The sequence below is a fragment of the Schistocerca gregaria genome, chromosome 3 (genome assembly GCF_023897955.1).
Source record: "Schistocerca gregaria isolate iqSchGreg1 chromosome 3, iqSchGreg1.2, whole genome shotgun sequence".
NCBI classification, from domain to species: Eukaryota; Metazoa; Arthropoda; class Insecta; order Orthoptera; family Acrididae; genus Schistocerca; species Schistocerca gregaria.
Genome location: NC_064922.1, coordinates 334,278,674 through 334,297,435, shown reverse-complemented (window position 1 = coordinate 334,297,435; position 18,762 = coordinate 334,278,674). Strand labels below are relative to the sequence as shown.

The 18,762-nt window shown below is 44.3% G+C and overlaps 1 protein-coding gene and 1 pseudogene across 1 annotated transcript in view; one reads left to right on the top strand and one right to left on the bottom strand.

The window, feature by feature from the left end:
* LOC126355981 (ABC transporter G family member 20) overlaps positions 1-18,762 on the top strand; it is a 382,869-nt gene that overhangs the window by 24,912 nt on the left and 339,195 nt on the right. The window lies entirely within an intron of this gene.
* LOC126357342 (5S ribosomal RNA) lies at positions 3,948-4,065 on the bottom strand (annotated as a pseudogene).

Sequence of the window (18,762 nt, the reverse complement as noted above, 5' to 3'; positions counted from 1 at the left end):
ATCTAAAACATTCCATGTGAGTATGGCCCGGCAAGAAATTCAGTTGTGATTTTATTTTGTTTCGGTAATTACATTTATTCACCTATGTCTCACTTCCGTGCATCAATGTTGTCACAGCCATAGCACGATAAAATTTATGTTGAGTCTCTCCTCTCACCTTGCAGTTCAATGTTCGCCGAACTGTGCCCCACATATAACGAAATGGACGGCACTTTTTCTTCTCTCCGTTATCAGAGTTAATGTGAGGCGCTGCATTGTTTTGCTTCCATTATTTTAATATAAAAAGTATGTGCAATTTTTAACTAATGATCGATCTTCATATGTAGTTAATAGCGGATTCGGAAAAAAATTTCTACGTAAGGTTTTCTTGTGGTCCTCTTATGCAGAAACTCACACTTATTAAACATCACACGCAGCTTTCTCTGCACAGTACACAATGAAACATTTACAAAGATATTGACTGAAGTTGAATATAGTTTTATAGCCTATTCGTAAGTAGAAATTCACCGTTAACTCTATACAAGGAGTGAACATTAGTTAAAAATTGCTCTTTTTTCATGTATTGCAGTAAAGGCACCAGAACGTGCAGCGCCTCACACATCATAACTGGCACAACACACGGAAAACGCACTTGAAAATGGGACTGATTTTCAAAAAGGCGTCTTTAAAAATGTAAATAAAAAGAAAATCTTGATTGGTAGTGTGAAGACTTGATTTGTAAACAAACCCATCGAGGTTGTGACCACAAAACAGAAAATCAACCACAGTCGTTCAACGGCGGAACGGGATCTGGATCCTTTGGGATACAAGTTATGCGAAAGAGCTTGGTTCCTTTCTAATACCAGTTAATCGTAGGATGTTGAAACAACATAGGTTACCAATCGTTCTGAATACAGCGCAAGTAACTCCTGGTTTCAAGAAGGACCATCAGGTGGATGCACAAATCGTAGACCTACATTGCTGACGTCAATCTGTTGCAGAATCACGGAACAGGGTTTATATTTACACATTATGACGTTTTTGAAGAACTAAAATCTTCTGTACAAAAACAAGCAAGGATCTTAATTCAAATATCTTACAAAAATCAGCTCGATGTGTTCGTCCATGAAGTCCAGAGCAATGTGCGGAAAGTTGTCCAGGTTCAGGCAGTGTTCCGTGACTTCTGTAAGGCAGTCGATACATTTCCGCACCTCATTTAGTGACAAAAATACGAGCTTACCGGGTATCGGTCCACCAGGTTTATAACTGGATTCCAGCTTACCGAGTATAGGAGCAGATTTGTTACTAGTTCCAGCTTACCATGAATCGAAACCGATTTGCGACTGGGACCCAGATTACCGAGTATCGGAGCAAATTTGTTCCTGGATTTCAGCTTACCAGGTATCGGACCACATTTGTGCCTGGATTCCAGCTTACTGAGTACAGGATCACATTTGTGTCTCGATTCCAGCTTACTGAGTACCGGAGCAGATTCGTTACTGGATTCCACAGCAGTTCCAGCTTACCGATTATCGAACCAGGTTTGTGAGCAGATTCCAGCTTACCGAATATCAGACCACATTTGTTACTGGATTCCAGCTTTACCGAGTACTGGGCTAGGTTTGTTACTGGACTCCAGCTTATCGAGGACAGAACCTAATTTGACTGGGTCTCAAGCCACCGATTATCGGACCACATTTGTGACTGGACTCCATCTTACCGAATATCGAACCAGAGTTGTGACTAGCTTCAGGACTTCCTAGAAAATATAACGCAAGGGGTTCCTCTTAACAGAACAAAACTGACAGACGTAAACATAGTTTATGGAGAACCCCGAGGAAGTATGGTGAGACCATTACTGCTTACAATATGCAAGCTGAACCAGAACTGCAGCGGCAGACTTTCAGCGCTGGTTTTATGGACCAAAACAAGAACAAAATGTATGGACTGTAAAATGGATAAGAGCTAAGAGCACTTTTTCATCTTCCGTACGGTAAAACACGTCATTTCTACTGAAAAAATTCTCGTAGATCTTAAGGTATGCAGTTTAGAGCTTCGTTTTGGTGCGTAGTACCTCCTCTGAAAGACTGTCGGATAAATTCTAGTTCACCATGTATATGACTGATTCGGAGGATAAATTCGGAAGCTGCATGAGGTTTTTCATAGACGATGCGGTTGTCTGCAGGAAGATAGCAACGCCAGAGTATAGCGAAACGCAGGAAGACCTCCGGAGGATTGGTGATCCATGTAGCGACGGGAAGATTACTCAAAAGTAAATAAATGTTACATTTTACGAATATTCTATTACGCTTTGGCGACAAACCACTTAAAATAGTACTGTCCGTCCGAACAGGCCTTGAAGTCCTAATAGTAACGACCGACAGCTGCGTCATTCTCAGTCCACAGACGTCACTGGATGAAGATCTGGAGGGGCATGTACACTCCTGGAAATTGAAATAAGAACACCGTGAATTCATTGTCCCAGGAAGGGGAAACTTTATTGACACATTCCTGGGGTCAGATACATCACATGATCACACTGACAGAACCACAGGCACATAGACACAGGCAACAGAGCATGCACAATGTCGGCACTAGTACAGTGTATATCCACCTTTCGCAGCAATGCAGGCTGCTATTCTCCCATGGAGACGATCGTAGAGATGCTGGATGTAGTCCTGTGGAACGGCTTGCCATGCCATTTCCACCTGGCGCCTCAGTTGGACCAGCGTTCGTGCTGGACGTGCAGACCGCGTGAGACGACGCTTCATCCAGTCCCAAACATGCTCAATGGGGGACAGATCCGGAGATCTTGCTGGCCAGGGTAGTTGACTTACACCTTCTAGAGCACGTTGGGTGGGATACATGCGGACGTGCATTGTCCTGTTGGAACAGCAAGTTCCCTTGCCGGTCTAGGAATGGTAGAACGATGGGTTCGATTACGGTTTGGATGTACCGTGCACTATTCAGTGTCCCCTCGACGATCACCAGAGGTGTACGGCCAGTGTAGGAGATCGCTCCCCACACCATGATGCCGGGTGTTGGCCCTGTGTGCCTCGGTCGTATGCAGTCCTGATTGTGGCGCTCACCTGCACGGCGCCAAACACGCATACGACCATCATTGGTACCAAGGCAGAAGCGACTCTCATCGCTGAAGACGACACGTCTCCATTCGTCCCTCCATTCACGCCTGTCGCGACATCACTGGAGGCGGGCTGCACGATGTTGGGGCGTGAGCGGAAGACGGCCTAACGGTGTGCGGGACCGTAGCCCAGCTTCATGGAGACGGTTGCGAATCGTCCTCGCCGATACCCCAGGAGAACAGTGTCCCTAATTTGCTGGGAAGTGGCGGTGCGGTCCCCTACGGCACTGCGTAGGATCCTACGGTCTTGGCGTGCATCCGTGCGTCGCTGCGGTCTGGTCCCAGGTCGACGGGCACGTGCACCTTCCGCCGACCACTGGCGACAACATCGATGTACTGTGGAGACCTCAAGCCCCACGTGTTGAGCAATTCGGCGGTACGTCCACCCGACCTCCCGCATGCCCACTATACGCCCTGGCTCAAAGTCCGTCAACTGCCCATACGGTTCACGTCCACGCTGTCGCGGCATGCTACCAGTGATAAAGACTGCGATGGAGCTCCATATGCCACGGCAAACTGGCTGACACTGACGGCGGCGGTGCACAAATGCTGCGCAACTAGCGCCATTCGACGGCCAACACCGCGGTTCCTGGTGTGTCCGCTGTGCCGTGCGTGTGATCATTGCTTGTACAGCCCTCTCGCAGTGTCCGGAGCAAGTATGGTGGGTCTGACACACCGGTGTCAATGTGTTCTTTTTTCCATTTCCAGGAGTGTATGTGTTTAGCGCACCATTCTCCCGGCCGGTGTTAGTTTATAAGACCAGAGTCGGTACTTCTGACTCAAGCAGCTCCACAGTTTGCCTCACACGGGCTGAGTGCACGTCGCTTGCCAACAGCGCTCGGCATACCCATACGGTCACGATACAAGTGCTAACCGAGCCCGACAGCGCTTAACTTCGGTGATCTGACGGGAACCGGTGCTACCACTGCGACAAGGCTGTCGGCAACGGAAATAGAAGCAACCATAAAACAGTAAGGACTAACTGTCCGCAGCCATCTGAGTGGAATGCCTCCATAACACTAACTGTAGAAAAAACAAAGGCCAGGCTAAGATTCATGAGAAGAATATTGAGAAAATGAAGTTGATCTACGAAAAAAGTGTCTTAAGGGGGCTTTCAAGGGGGCTTTTAAGGGCTCAATATTTATTGCGCAAGGTTGAATATTTTATTTAATTATTTTTACAACAGTTGTTGTAGAGAAATACAAAAGAGCAAATGTACTCGATAGATTATACACTTAACTTATTCAGTTTGATCAAGGTGTAGTTGAAGTTGTATTTTAGGAACCTATGTTGTCATGAAAGAGTCTCTGGTTCACTGAAATGTAAACAAAAATGGCTCTGAGCACTATGGGACTCAACTGCTGTGGTCATTAGTCCCCTAGAACTTAGAACTACTTAAACCTAACTAACCTAAGGACATCACACACATCCATGCCCGAGGCAGGATTCGAACCTGCGACCGTAGCAGTCGCACGGTTCCGGTCTGCGCGCCTAGAACCGCGAGACCACCGCGGCCGGCAAATGTAAACAGAAAGCTCCTCACACGTGCTTCACCAGTTCTGCCTAATTTCTGGTTGTGCTCTCTAAGGAAAGCAACTCAATCGCAATTCACGTCCGCATCGTCGAGTGTAGTCATGTTCGCTAAGAAGGCAGATTTCAAATGGTGCAAATGGCTCTGAGCACTATGGGACTTAACATCTGCGGTCATCAGTCCCCTAGACTTAGAACTACTAAAACCAAACTAACCTAAGGACATCACACACACTCACGCCCGAGGCAGGATTCGAACCTGCTACCGTACCAGCAGCGGGGTTCCGGACTGAAGCGCCTAGAACCACTCGGCCACTGCGGCCGGCAAGGAAGATTTCTGGCCTATTCCAACCACAGATATTGCGCATTAATACGGTGCTATCCTTGGCTTCGCGTGATGTATACTGACAAAATTCTTACTGTGTCAATGATATTGAGCGTGTGAGGGCCGCTTTCCAAAACACTAGGCCGATAACAGAAGTATTGCGTGTCAGTCTGAGACCCTTAGCAGGTTGAAGAACATACAAAGAAGAGTTACACGTTTCGTCACAATATCGTTTTGTAAGCGCGAGAGCCTTACGGGTATGCTCATTAAACGGATATCTTCACTAAACACCAGCGGCAGACGCTACAAGAGATGTGTAGCTCACCATGGAGAGAGAGACAGATATAATTTCTGGCGCTTACGTTTAACGGTGAGGAAAGACCCCCGTACACCATCAAACTTATTTTTCAAAGTCTCTCTTGCCTATCCACGGATTTGTCAAAGAAGGCCGAATGCGTCCCAAAAAGTTTGCCAATTCAACCTGACTTTTGAAGCAGACGCTGTTCGTCTATGCCCTGTTTTGACGGTAGTGAGAACTGCTACAAGTGCACATAAAGCATTTCTATCATTTGATCTTGCATTGTGAGAATAATAAAACCAAGAAGAAGAAAACAAGACGCTGGTATAGGGCATGGTTTAAAATGACAGAGAAATATACGCATGAAAACCTGTTAAAGGAAATGTTAAATTCGAAACCTCATGAAAATCAACTTTCTGCGAATGGACAGTGAAACTTCTAACAACTTGTTCCGAGTTACTTCCCCTCGCACTGAAAAAGAAGACACAAGTAAGCGAAAATTTATTCTCTTCTACTTGGCCCTCTAATGGAAGCTAATTAAAGTACCACAACGTGGGAACATATAGCCCTCGCCGTCTGTGGAACAACCGCAAAACTTCGATTTTTATTTGATTTTATTGCAGCCCTATCTGTATGTTTTGCGTAGAAGATTGATTTTCTTCCTAACCTCTTCCTTTATAACCTGTATAATCTGTAAGAATCAACATGGATTCCGGAAATAGCGATCGTGTGAGACCCAAATCGCTTTATTTGTTCATGAGACCCAGAAAATATTAGATATAGGCTCCCAGGTAGATGCTATTTTCCTTGACTTCCGGAAGGCGTTCGATACAGTTCCGCACTGTCGCCTGATAAACAAAGTAAGAGCCTACGGAATATCAGACCAGCTGTGTGGCTGGATTGAAGAGTTTTTAGCAAACAGAACACAGCATGTTGTTCTCAATGGAGAGACGTCTGCAGACGTTAAAGTAACCTCTGGCGTGCCAAAAGGGAGTTTTATGGGACCATTGATTTTCACAATATATATAAATGACCTAGTAGATATTGTCGGAAGTTCCATGCGGCTATTCACGGATGATGCTGGAGTATACAGAGAAGTTGCAGCATTAGGAAATTGTAGCGAAATGCAGGAAGATCTGCAGCGGATAGGCACTTGGTGCAGGGAGTGGCAACTGACCCTTAACATAGACAAATGTCATGTATTGCGAATACATAGAAAGAAGGATCCTTTATTGTATGATTATATGATAGCGGAACAAACTCTGGTAGCAGTTACTTCTGCAAAATATCTGGGAGTATGCGTGCGGAACGATTTGAAGTGGAATGGTCATATAAAATTAATTGTTGGTAAGGCAGGTACCAGGTTGAGATTCATTGGGAGAGTCCTTAGAAAATGTAGTCCGTCAACAAAGGAGGTGGCTTACAAAACACTCGTTCGACCTATACTTGAGTACTGCTCATCAGTGTGGGATCCGTACCAGATCGGGTTGACGGAGGAGATGAAATGAAATGAAATGTCGTGTGGCTAGGGCCTCCCGTCGGGTAGACCGTTAGCCTGGTGCAGGTCTTGACGCCACTTCGGCGACCTGCGCGTCGATGGGGATGAAATGATGATGATTAGGACAACACAACACCCAGTCCCTGAGCGGAGAAAATCTCCGACCCAGCCGGGAATTGAACCCGGGGCCTTAGGATTGACATTCCGTCGCGCTGACCACTCAGCTACCGGGGCCGAAAGAATATCCAAAGAAGAGCGGCGCGTTTCGTCACAGGGTTAATTGGTAACCGTGATAGCGTTACGGAGATGTTTAACGAACTCAAGTGGCAGACTCTGCAAGAGAGACCCTCTGCATCGCGGTGTAGCATGCTGTCCAAGTTTCGAGAGGGTGCGTTTCTGGATGAGGTATCGAATATATTGCTTCCCCCTACTTATAACTCCCGAGGAGATCAAGAACGTAAAATTAGAGAGATTCTAGTGCGGACGGTGGCTTTCCGGCAGTCGTTCTTCCCGCGAACCATAAGCGACTTGAACAGAAAAGGGAGATAATGACAGTGGCACGTAAAGTGCCCTCCGCCACACACCGTTGGGTGGCTTGCGGAGTGTAAATGTTGATGTAGATATCAGTCCAAATCGATTTGCAACAAGGTAAATAAATTTTATTTCGGCGACTGGTTTCTGCATTCTTTATCATTTTATATTCCCCGGTCGCTGCACGGAAAGGGAACCTTATGGAGCCCAACACACAAAAAAAAACTTGTGCCATGACGAAGAAAATACCCATTACAGCCAAGATATCAATTGATGATCAGTCAACATTTCTACCATTCTCCGTATGTCCACCTTTTTAGAGATGATTGCGACACTTTGCTGTTAGCTACAGGATGTCAAATCAAACACCTTACAGCCGTATAGTTTCCAACCTTATCGTATTTGGCAACCAGTTTCAGTGTTTTAATACATTTTCAGGCCCCTGACCGACGTGACGTATAGGAAGATTCTACCTCGGTTGTGATCAAAACAGGGCCAGCAATAATGGTATTAGTAGATTTTTGCAGTGGTGATCACTTCAGCCCTCGTCTACCGTCAGATACCAGTATTGCTGGCCCCTACACGAGGGTCAGGATTCTGAAAATGGCGTAGTAAAACGCTGAAACTGCATATTCAAAAAGATTTGTCGCTTGCAGCCGGTCGTCGTTAGCTTCCATCCACGATATTTCGACTGGACAACTGCCAGCCATCCTCAGGTGAGCCATCGGAGACTGACGAAGACGCCCTCCGTTCCGCAACATATAGCGTATAGCGAGCATTCTGCGCATGCGTCAAAATCATATTGACAGACGAACCACACCGCCCGCCGGCAGCATCCTCGCTGGTGGAACTGCAGAACTCGGCGTTGTCGATTGCCGCGGCCATCGGAGTACTCTGACGTCTTCGTCTGGAGCAGATCTAAGAGATGACGGGGTTCCACGCATTATCTAGCTGGCAGCCATTGTCACGGTTCATAAGATTGTCTGTCATGCGAATTTTCACTGATTCTTTTATGACGGAGTCCCAAAAGGATGTTGATGTGGCCAAAATTGTTGTCTTGTCATACTCCATTGAGTGTCCAGCGGAAATGCAATGCTCAGTAATGGATGACTTGCTAGGTTGCAAAAGGCGAGTACAGCGTTGACGTTCAGTGCAACTTTCTTCCACTGTTCGCAATGTTTGTCCTATATATGACATGCCACACTGACAAGATATTTTATAAATTTTATACCAGATCATCATTCACTGATCCCAGCAGGTCGGAAATCTTCGATGGTGGACGGAAAATCACTTTCACTTCGAAACCGTGGAGGATTCTCGCAATTTTGAAGGAAATATTGCCAACAAAGAGAAGAAAAGCTGAAGATTTAATAGGCGTGCTCTCTTCTTTCTCCACTCCCTGATTCTTTGGCTTAATTTGCAAGTGCCTTGCTAATTTGCCGGGTAGAATTTCCATTCTCTTTCAAAACCCTCTTCAGGCGGGCAAGCTCTTCAGGCAAACTATCTGCATCTGACACTACATGAGCTCTGTGTACATGTGTTTTAAGTGCACTCATTGTTTGCGATGGGTGATGGCAGCAGGACGAATTTAAATACAAATCAGTATGTGTGGGCTTCCGATAAACTGAATGCCCCAGAGAGCCATCACTCTTCCGTTTAACCAGCACATCCAAGAAAGGAAGGCAACCATTTTTCTCTAATTCCATGGTAAACCGAATGTTCTCATGAACGGAGTTGTGGTGATCTAAAAACTCCATTAATTTGTCTTCTCCATGAGGCCACACTACGAAAGTATCATCCACGTGCCTCCAAAAAACGGTTGGTTTGAGGGCTGCTGAATCAAGTGCTCTCTCTTTCGTTTAACCAGCACATCCAAGAAAGGAAGGCAACCATTTTTCTCTAATTCCATGGTAAACCGAATGTTCTCATGAATGGAGTTGTGGTGATCTAAAAACTCCATTAATTTGTCTTCTCCATGAGGCCACACTACGAAAGTATTATCCACGTGCCTCCAAAAAACGGTTGGTTTGAGGGCTGCTGATTCAAGTGCTCTCTCCTCAAAATCCTCCATAAATTTTTTTAAATATCACGCTGAAACTGGTTGCCAAATAGAACAAGGTTGGAAACTAGACGGCTGAAAGGTGTTTGATTTGACACCCTATTTCTACCATTTGAGAACTTACCAGAGCTATTTTATTTTTAAGCTTGATCGTAGTTTCCATAGTTCTAGAAAACTCACGATGCAGCGAGATAAATCGTAATAAAATTCTTTTTCACTGGAAATGTGCGCCGAAACATCAGTTCAAGCAGTGTCCTCCATCCTGTCACATTTTCCGTCAGTCAAAATTTCTCTCAAACACGTCAGAACGTGCTGTGTTTGACAAACACGTCAAACAGCGCTGTACACAGTCAATTATTTGGCAATAAATAGCAAAGTTTGACAAATTGTTTGACCACCTTAGGGGGCCATAAGGAACCATAATACTTCCTCTCTTGTACGCTTGTCGAGAACACCGTGATAGCAAAAACAGAGATGTATGACTTCATACGGAAGCTTACTGGGAGTTGTTCTTTCCGCACACTATTTGCGAATGGTACAGGAGGAGGAGGGAAAGTGATACTTGAAGTGTCCTCCGCCAGACGCTGGAAGGTGACTTACGGAGTCCATCTATGGATGTAGATGCAGATAAAGTAACTGAGATACGTAAAAGCACTCGCCTAGTGGCCTGGTCGGAACAGCATTCCCGAGCTTGCGGTTTATCAGCGGCTGTGTTCGTGTGTCCCCACAGCCGGTGACTCTGCAACCGCCAGCTTCCGGTCACGGCGATAACCGTCCTCCCACCGCACACGTCAACTCTGGCTGCTGGGGGACGCAGCTGCCACACAGTGTTTCAAGGTGCGTTCACACGCGCCATATTTTATGGCAATGTTAGGCCGTAGTAGCATAGTCGTCTATGCTGTCTCAATGTGGCTGCAATACAGTGCAATTTTGCTGGCAACATTGCATAAATTGCTCGCTGCTTTTCCACCAAGAGTGAAGAACAGTTCGTACAGCAGTCAAATATTTGACAATCATAGTAAAGTTTGACAAATTGGTTGACCGCCTTAGTAGGCCTTAAGGAACCAATAATACTTCCTCTCTTGTACGTTTGTCGAAAACACCAAGATAGTAAAAATACAGATGTATGAGTTCATACGAAGAGTTACTGCCAGTTATTCTTTCCACACGTTATTTCTTTGTCTGGAGATGCTTCCGTCTCTCGCTTTTGTTTCCTGCTTCGCTCACTGAGAGCGCTGCAGTCACGTGTCTGAGCGAAAACAATTTCGTTTCGCTTTTGTTCGAAAGCTCGCTCGCATACATATGTAGCCACCTGTTTTTTTAGTTGTATTGTCAGTTTGTTGTATTCGACAATTGCAAAAGTTGACAAACGAGATAATTATGAGCTCTGAGCATGTTCTTTGAAACTACGTGCAAGCGTAGCCAAATTTCCACATTTTGAATGAAATAATCCGCACTGGCTGCATAATACTTTTTGTTAAAAGTCAACGTTGGATTTCGCGTCAATTGAAGCCACATTCTCTGGTGACAGTCTTTTTAAAAAGTCATAGCGGAGATGCACGGCCTCAGAGAGCTGTTCTCCATCATTCACCTCAAGTTATTAAAAAATAGCGCGCTAAAAGCGGTAGTGCGCAGTTATAATGATGGGGATAGGAGAGCCACGCCACGAGCAGGAAGGTGGTTAATCGGCAGCAGGCACAACAATATTGACTATGACTTGTTAAAAAGTACTAACATCACCCGAAGATGCATCATCAATTGACGCGAAACTGGTCGTGACGTTTAATGAAAAATATTTCGCGGGCAGTGCGGATCATTTAATTCAATACTATGAATTTCATAAATGCCATTTGCCTACGACCGGAGATATGGGACATCGAAAGCAATGTTTACAAAGAACGCCATTTAAAAAGGACAGTTGATGAGTTGCTGACGATGGGCTCGGGATTGCGCTTGATGAAGCATAGCAAAAGTTCCGAAGTCTTCGAACATATGTCAGATGCGGAGCAAAAATGTTGCGTAGGTAGAGGGAAAGTACAGATGTCTTTTTATCCACGCGCTTTGCAATTGATGCCACGACTTTTGTCCTATCTCGAGACTTGCCTGAAGCACGAATTTATAGTGCAAAAAAGTGAGTGCTGTTGAATGGAGATGGAATAAAAATAAAAATGGTATTCTTATTTCGAACTTGGTGTAAACCTCAACTTCTTCCATTACAGCATTGCATGCTTTAAACAACTTTATTAAACTTCTGTACAAGTCACTAGCAGCTGAATAATGAAGACCAATGGCCATTCAGACTGAAGCTGGTAGACGCTCTCTTATATTTGTATTGGTTTTAGCAGTTTTCGGACAAACTCCTTGTCTGAGATATTCGAAATCTTGTTTCGAAATTCGGTGAAATTCTGTAAGAGATACCCATCTAGCATGAGTTCACGAGTTAGATTTTCCAAAGCATTCCGCTTAGTTTAATACACTACTGGTCATTAAAATTTCTACACCAAGAAGAAATGCAGATGATAAACGGGTATTCATTGCACAAATATACTAGAACTGACATTTGATTACATTTTCACGCAATTTGGTGCATAGATCCTGAGAAATCAGTACCCAAATAACCACCGCTGGCCGTAATAACGGCCTTGATACGCCTGGCCGTTAAGTCAAACAGAGCTTGGATGACGTGTACAGGTACAGCTACCCATGCAGCTTCAACACGGTACCATAGTTCATCAAGAGTAGTGACTGGCGTATTGTGACGAGCTAGTTGCTCGGCCACTATCGACCAGACATTTTCAATTGGTGAGAGATCTGCATAATGTGCTGGCCAGGGCAGCAGTCGAAAATTTTTTGTATCCAGAAAGGCCCGTGCAGGACCTGAAACATGCAGTCGTGCATTATCCTGCTGAAATGTAGGGTTTCGCAGCGATCGAATTAAGGGTAGAGCCACAAGTCGTAAGACATCTGAAATGTAACGTCCACTGTTCAAAGTGCCGTCAATGCGAAGAAGAGGTGACCGAGAAGTGTAACCAATGGCACCCCATACCATCACGACAGGTGATACGCCAGTACGGCGATGACGAATACACGCTTCCAATGTGCATTCACCGTGATGACGCCAAACACGTATGTGACGATCATGATGCTGTAAACAAAACCTGGATTCATCCGAAAAAATGACGTTTTGCCATTCGTGCACGCAGGTTCGTAGTTGAGTACACCATCGCAGGCGCTCCTGTCTGTGATGCAGCGCCAAGGGTATCCGCATCCATGGTCTCCAAGCTGATAGTCCATGCTGCTGCTAAAGTCGCCGAACTGTTCTTGCAGATGGTTGTTGTCTTGGAGACGACCCCATCTGTTGACTCAGGGATCGAGACGTGACTGAACGATCCGGTACAGCCATGCGGATAAGGTGCCTGTCATCTCGACTGTGCCGGCCGCGGTAGTCTCGCGGTTCTAGGCGCGCAGTCCGGAACCGTGCGACTGCTACGGTCGCAGGTTCGAATCCTGCCTCGGGCGTGGGTGTGTGTGATGTCCTTAGGTTAGTTAGGTTTAAGTAGTTCTAAGTTCTAGGGGACTAACGACCACAGCAGTTGAGTCCCATAGTGCTCAGAGCCATTTTGAACCATCTCGACTGCTAGTGATACGAGGCCGTTGGGATCCTGCACGGCGTTCCGTATTACCCTCCTGAACCCCCCGTTCCATATTCTGCTAACAGTCATTGGATCTCGACCGACGCGAGCAGCAGTGTGGCGATACGATAAACCGCAATCGCGATAGGCTACAATCCGACCTTCATCAAAGTCGGCAACGTAATGGTACGCATTTCTCCTCCTTACACGAGGCATCACAACAACGTTTCACGAGGCAACGCCGGTCAACTGCTGTTTGTGTATGAGAAATCGTTTGGAAAGTTTTTTCATGTCAGAATGTTGTAGTTGTCGCCACCGGCGCCAGCCATGTGTGAATGCTCCGGAAAGCTAATAATTTGCATATCACAGCATCTTCTTCCTGTCGGTTAAATTTCGCGTCTGTAGCACGTCATCTTCGTGGTATAGCAATTTTAATGGCCAGTAGTGTATATAGAGTGTAATAACATACTCGCAAAGCCTGGTTTATCTCGTTCTCTGTATCTTTATTCCTTGTGTGATGTAAAAGCAGGAGACCCTAGCTCGCGTTCGTTCATTTTGAGACAGTAGTGTTGCCGCGTGTTAACACTTCTGACCGGGACATGTATTGTTGCAAACATTTCCGGGCGACAATGAGCGGTAATGTTGTAGTGCATGTGTCTGCAATTCGTGTCGCCGCAGTGTTGTCGGATAACATCGTGGGAAAATATTGTCGACAATACGTAATTTTTATGGCGCCTGTAGATTGTCGTACCTGAGGACTGGCTCGGGAAGACTCGGCTGCACGTGGCTTCCGTGCAGGGAGGACAGCTCGCAGAGAGGAGAGGAGAGAAATATTTCCCAAGGCCGTCCGCCGGACGAGGCCGCGGGAGAAACTCGCGTTGTGTTATTCGTGTTGCCAGACTCTGGCCGCCTCGCCGCCAGCACAGGGACGCACTGCCTGCTGCGTGGCGCGTGTTGCGTGCGCGGATCGGAAACGCTCCAGGCTGTCCGCTCGCCTGAATATGGCCTCATCTCGCGTAACAGCACGGTTCGGCCAACCTTCAGAAGGATGAGAACCGCCAATGAATTTGCTTCTGACTGCTGAAACGAGTGCCACGGAGAAAGAAAGTCTGTTGACAAAGCATGTAAAAGTGGGAAAACTAAAAATTTGTTGTTTTGCAGGAACAACATGTAAAATGGAAGTTGGTTATAAAATAATGGAAACCAGAGAAATAAAAATTTAATAAACTCACTGTGATGGATAGAGATCCAAAGAAACACTTTGGCCTTAGAGAATGGAAAGAAAAGACTAAATCTTCTGGAGGAGAGAGAGAGAGATTGAGAGAGAGAGAGAGAGATAGAGAGAGAGAGAGAGAGAGAGAGAGAGAGAGAGAGCGAGAGCGAGGCAAGGCAAGGCAAGTCTCAAAATATCATATGAAAAGATAGAATACATGACCACCGAAGCAACACACAAAAAATTTGTTTTTCTAAAGATGTTAAAGGAAGGGTTTAGGACGAAGTTGTACAATCAGAAGTCCTCTACGGGTCGGAAACACTACTTTCATCTGGATGCAAAATGGCATTAGAAGATTTGGAATAAAAAGCATGAAGAAACTTGAGAAAAATATTAGGTCCTGTCAAGAACAGTGTGACAACTTGGTTTGAGACCAAATAAGGAAATATAATCATTGTGCCTTATAATAACAGATGAGATCAAGAAAAGATTTGTCACATTCCGTGGACATCTAGAAAGGATGAAGGAAGTAACAGAGAAGATCCCCACATTCCGCCAAAACAGCAGAACTAAGGAGGAGGATGACAAGGCAAGACAAAAAAGGACTTTTAATAAATGTAGATTGAGCTAGAGACCATAAACAACACAAAAAATTCAGATTAGAAGTCAAAAAATTCAAGGGGTTTCCGGGAAGATAAAACAAGCAGAAGAACACCTTGAGTCAAATGGTCAGAAGAGGAAATGAAAGAATTTTAGATGCGGATGAAGGAAAAGGGAAATAAATAATTATCATGATGTGGTAGTTAGTTAACCTAAAAAGGAATAACAAAATAGCTTAAGGTAAAAAGCATTTATAAATACTGAACATAAACTGAACTATAGCTATAGTTACTATCTTCATATCTTGTTCTAGATCTTGATCAAGGTATAAGTGTGGAATGCCATCCTGGAACTACCTATCCACAGCCACAAAATAGGGACTTAAATAATTTAGCTGTGAATCCAAATCGTTCAGCTTCTGAAACACTGTTCTCAAAACCAGGCTAGGTGAAGCAAAAATGCTATTGTTACTGACAACAGCCAAAAAATTGAGGAAGATACTGTGTTTATTGATTAATAATGACGATGTTACATGTATTTTTATGTTATTTTATTCGCGACTCTATAAATTCCCCGATGTTCAGCACCATCAATATTATGAGATCACTTATTATCAGCCATCATTCCTTTGAAATCGAAATCATCATCAACGATTTGCCAAAATCAAAATTAATAACGTAACGCTATTTTTTCGAGGTAATGACTAACTCGCGTATTCCCATTCTGTCCATTTGTTTAAGTAGTTCACGCCTCATACTCAGTTATCACGTTAATGTCGATAGAGTCCTCTGGAATGTCTCACCTAACTCGATAACGGTTATGATTCTATGTATCCCTCACTTAGTTATAGCTGACGTCAGCAAAAAAATTCAAATGTAAAAAAAATTTCGTTCTCTTTTACTAGGAATAAACGGACAACCATTACTTAAATGTCAGTTTAATTAAAATGTCAATGTTCTTGTAACAGACAAGAAGTTTCCTCATCAACTTCAACTCAGTTACAGCTCACGAACACGTTTACGATAGCTCCCTAATTTTTCACGAAAGTAATTTTGTTATTTCCTAGTTCATCTAACGACTCCCTTTAAAGGGTGACCCTTGCTGAAGGCCTCAACCAGCAGCGAACAGCGTTCGATATCGAAGACTCTCACTTGCTAGCGTTCCCCACTATCGCCCCAGTACTTTCCAGGATCCTCAAACATAACGAAAATCTCAAAAGCCAACGTACGGCAGTTTAGAAACATAAACACTTACCTTTGCTCTTCGCATGTACAGGTTGTTAAAAAAAGTATTCCATATTTTGAGAGGTCGTAGCATAAACCAAAACAATTAAAAAAAAGCCCACTCAGTGTACGGCCTAGACGTTTAAAGACAAGCTCTTCAAATTTATTCGCCAGCTTAATTCCAATAAAATTCTGTTCGCTCGCAGTAGAAACGCTGCAGTGCAAAGTGCTTTACAGAATGAGCTGGTGGATAGATGATTTATGCTCTCACAAAAACTGAAAAACTGATGTCCTCGGAGATATCATTTCCGGCCGTTGCCTGCGCGCTGAAACAAACAACTTTAACGTCCGTTAGCATGCCACGGTAGATATCAACAGCCAGGCAGTGGCGACCACGATATAACGTTTTTGAATTGTACTCTGTTGAAGGATGAGGGCAGAGCGGGTACATCCATTATTCTAGTGCCTAATTTCTAAAAATTTTGTGGCGGTACGCACCTCTTCAACCATACAACTCCCTCCCCCCCCTCTCTCTCTCCAATCCACAGCAATAAGACGCAGAAGAAGGATACCAGCAGCCGTAACTCTTCCTAAATATTTTGTTATGTAGCAACTAGTTTCGAGCTTCATTAGTGTCATCTTCAGGCCCCTACGCGAAAATAAATGGAGGCATCAAAATACTGGAGCATAAAGAATGGGTGCTATATACATGGATGTGGATACCGTGCACTTCTATGTATTCAACGTATACTCTCAAAAAGCACGACAACTGTCACAGTTAGCACATATTAGACATTAAGGCTGACGGTTGATACAGCGTGAATGAGTGCAATGTCTGGACATACTTATTGACGATGTAATTTATATTGCTATGTGACAAATGTGTTTTATTATCTGACCCCAATGATTTTAGATCGCCTAATACGATGTTGTACATTCTTTCTTTTGACATGATGATGATCTTGACCGAAACTGGTTGTAAAATAAAGAAATTTTATAATCAGCTATTGGTGCTAATCATTACTTTCTGTAAGTACTCATTATTACAGTATCTTCAGCCGGGACCAATGACCTTTGCAGTCTGGTTCCTTAAACCCCCCAAACCAACCAACATATCTTTAGCCTTAGAGAACTTCTACGGCGTTTCACTACTCTTCCGTACATCAGCAATCCACTTCTTTGCACAGTGATTCTTTCGGGAGTTTCTCTTAAGCCACAGCCTACTCCTTACCATTACTAAATTATGACATCAAGCTATATTTGCTTCTTGGTACGCCTTACAATCCACTGTCTGATTTCAGAATCTCTCTCTCTCTCTCTCTCTCTCTCTCTCTCTCTCTCTCTCTCTCTCTCTCTATGATATAATCCAATTGGAATCTTCCCGCATCTCCCGGTTTTTTCCAAGTCTACTTCCTCCTCTTTGATTTTTCACTTTTACCAGCTGAAAGTTATTGCACAACTTCATCCGTACTACGAAGCCCATATTCCCACGTAACTCCACACCTGGCACCACTCTTTATTAGATTACCATTTCCCTTTACATACTGAATTACCAGTTCAATATCCTTATATGCCTTCTGTACACCTTCCGCTTGTGACGTTAGTATTTATAACTCTTATTCTTGGTGTTCGTTTGCTGTCGACTGTGATGAGAACTACACAATCACTGATCTGTTCGTAGTAACTAACTCTCTGCCCTTCCTTCTCATTCATAGCAAATCGTAATACCGTTGTACCATTTTCTGCTGCCAGTGTCATTACCCGAAACTCGTCTGAATGAAATCCTTATCTTGTATCTATTTCACTGTATTTGCTCTCATTTTAGATTGAAGCTTTGCATTTTCTTTTCAGATTTTCTAGCTTCACTACCTACTTCCAAACATGACATTCGATGCTCCCAGCTGGTAGACAGTTATGTGGTTTATTCAACTTTTTCTCATGGCCACCTCACCCAGGATATTTTGGTTGCTATTCAAATACTCTAGCAATAAGGAGGAACTCAATACAAAAAATGCACGATCTACAGGTACAATGGCATAGAATTTAGTGTTCTCATGAGATTGGGTACTCCGAATTCCAATCCTCCTACCAAGGAAGATCATTTACAGTTCTAGGAATCCAGCCCGGTTTCTCCATATCGCGGTGTGCTTGCTGTGCCGCAAGGTGCATGGAAATAAAAGTACTGTCCAAATCAGTGCTCTTCATTACTTAACGTGTACATCAGTTTCTAATTTTTTACATCCACTCTCTCTTCTTGTACATATTAAATCAAGCTTCTTGTTTCACTTACGTACCACGTCGATGTCTTAACACTGTAACGTGATATTAAGTGCAATTCAGGTAACAATCGTACCACAACACAGGGCTGAGAGACGCTATTGGACCAGGTAATTTCTGACAAATGCGGAGTACCCATACATGGCAGATACAGTCACATCGTCACGCCTGATTACACCCATGTTGAAACTCACTTCTTGTTGCCTAACGTCGCAGTACACGTACTAGACAGCAGAAAAGTGTCATGGCCGCAGAAATCGTTGGCAGCAAGCTACATGCCATGACCAAGTGGGAACTTTCTCTCCTCAGTTACATATTCAGTTGTTAGAGGAAGGCTTCAAATTGCTGGACAGCCGTTCACATAAGGTTGTGCCACAAGCGAAAACTAATAACGCCCTCGTTTTCAGGTTATGACAAGCAAACTGTGGACTTCGGATCTCAAAGACTTTAATATC